Source organism: Myotis nattereri, assembly GCF_964212035.1.
Source record: "Myotis nattereri genome assembly, chromosome: 5".
Taxonomy (NCBI): Eukaryota; Metazoa; Chordata; class Mammalia; order Chiroptera; family Vespertilionidae; genus Myotis; species Myotis nattereri.
The window spans coordinates 84,515,268-84,517,659 of record NC_138080.1 but is presented as its reverse complement, the minus strand read 5'-3'; the positions used below and the strand labels follow the sequence as shown (position 1 = coordinate 84,517,659).

At 46.9% G+C, this 2,392-nt stretch overlaps 1 pseudogene across 1 annotated transcript; it reads right to left on the bottom strand.

Moving 5' to 3' along the window:
* Positions 1-1,279: 1,279 nt before the first annotated feature.
* Positions 1,280-1,867, bottom strand: LOC308520788 (suppressor of cytokine signaling 2-like; annotated as a pseudogene). The gene has a single exon. The product of its transcript is annotated as a suppressor of cytokine signaling 2-like (transcript).
* Between the last annotated feature and the right edge of the window lie 525 nt (positions 1,868-2,392).

Here is a 2,392-nt window from a genome sequence, read left to right as displayed (position 1 = left end):
AGCAGAATTAATATTTCCATAAAAGTTTGCACAAACTCTACAGTATCAATTACCACACAAAATAATAATCTTTGTACTGATTTATTTACCCATAACAGACTTTCATTAAATACCCTGTGATCAGGAATCACATCATGGTAATCTTTATCTTCCTCACTGATCACATGGCATTTAGTAGATCCTCAGTGAATTCTGAATGAATTCCATATATATACACACAGGTTATTCATCCTCTTTTAAAACACTTTGAATGACAGCTCACTGTTTCAAGATTTTATTGTTATGCAGATATAATTATTTTATTGTTGTGCAATTAAATTATTATGAGGTCAAATGTCTTTCCTTTTTTAAGTCATTTTCTATTTAACACATTCTAATCAAATAGTAACTGCAGTAAATAAACAATTTGAAAAACAGGCAGGTATCCCCCCATACCTGGAGGAACACAACTGCTGATGTCCATGGTTAAAACAATTCAAGGACAACTTGGAAATTTCTAAAGCCATTTGCAAAAAAAAAAAAAAAAAAAAAAAAATCCATGTCAACAGGATTGCAACACAGCTACTTCAAAGGCTAAAGGCTGAAATGTCTATCTACATGGTTTTATTAACAGGGGTTGAATAGTACCTGTATAGCATGACATTCTTGTCTTTAGCCTTAAAGGAAAAGGCAGTCTTTTTTTTCTGTTTGCATCAGTTTGAAATATTGCCGAAGTGAGTGCTCATTCACATGAGAAAGTTCAAACAGGAAGTCAAAAGACAAATATGGGGTTTCACGATTCCTTTTTTTGGTTGACTCGGTTAATTGCATGAAATGAAGGATAAACACGCACAAGCATATCTGATCCACAAAACCGCTGGGTACATCAGATGCAAACTAGAACCTGTCCAACATCGACTCAGATCACCAGGCATGTAAAATGGAAGTAGAGTCTGTCTCAGTTGCCTTTCCCTTCCTCAGTTCTCCCCTGTGGAGTCCTTTACTTCCACCAGAAAGAAAGGGACCTCAGAAAGGCAAGGCATTCTGATAAAAATGTTAGCTCAGCTTTAAATTAAAAGGATCAGCTGGTCCTAGCCTTGGAAGGGATGCATTGCTTGGGCGAACACAGATGCGGGAACTTGACCTGGCTACCTCTTGACACAGAGAGAGATTAGAGAGGTTCACCTGTAATTAGAATTCCAGGTAGTTATGCAGAGCTGTCACTCAAGTTTGGGTTCTCTTTTATGGAGCTGCCTTCGGAGATACTCTATCTGAGGCATGTGTAGACAAAGGGACACACTTATACCTGGAATGTATATTCTCCCAGGTAATCTCTCAGTCTTCTTGGTAAAGGCAGTGCCCAGACGGCCTGGGTGCATTTGTTGATGGTGTGTCTGCAGACATGCTGCAGCGGTGGTGCTGATGTGTAGAGCGGTTTGGCTAGATGCAGGTGGACAGAGCTGGCCCGGGGGGGCTTCTGCGCCGGCCCGCTTATCCCTGCACATCTGGACATAGAAGTTGATCAGGTAAACCGCACTGTCAAATTGCTTCAGCTTGGACTGGACACAGACGATGCAGTCCAATCGGAATTTCCCATCTTGATATTCGATTCGCAGATTAGTCGGTCCCGCTGATGTTTTCACAGAGATTGTTAGTAGGTAGTCTGGATTCGAACTATCTCTAATCAAGAAAGTCCCTTCTGGTGTCTCTTCTCATTTCTCTTTAGCTTCATTCACAGTCAGGCCTCCCCAGTACCAACATGTTTGAGCTCCCGCAAGGCCCTCGCCAGACGCAGCCTCTGGAGAAGGCTCCTTCTCGACCCCGTTCCCCCGCCTGCTCCGGTCCCTTCCGCTCCATTCCCAAAGGGCTTCAGGCACCTGAGGGTCATGGGCGAAGGGTCGCCACAGCAAACACAGCTGGCCATCCGAGCTGGGGTCCAAGAGGCACCCACGTCCTTCCTGGAAGTCAGTGGGAACCCCAAAATGCGCCCCTGCAGAGAATCCAGAATCGTGGAGGAGGGGGAGGGGGTGGGGAACTGCTGGTGCTTTCTCCCCAGGTCCTGGTGCAGGGATGGCAAAGACCCCGCAGGCCTGGTCACCCACAGCTTGCCGGTTCCGCACCCTGTGGTGCTGCAGAGCTCCTGGGTTCAGAGCGAGGAGCCTGGAGCTTGGGGGTGCTGAGTTGCCAGGTGGGCAGGGGTCAGGGCTTGGCCTGATGGCCACCCCTCCCCCTCGTCTTTCCGTGTTGAGCTGAGCTCTTCCCCGCCCCCTCCCCCCCCCCCCCACCCCGCACTTCCATCTTTGCTCCTTGTTGGGACTTTGGGACCCACCCCGATGAAGTGGGCTTCTCTTTAAGCATTTGAAAAGGGAACGGCCTACCTGTCCCTGTGGAGGGACTTCAAGGGACTGCTGCT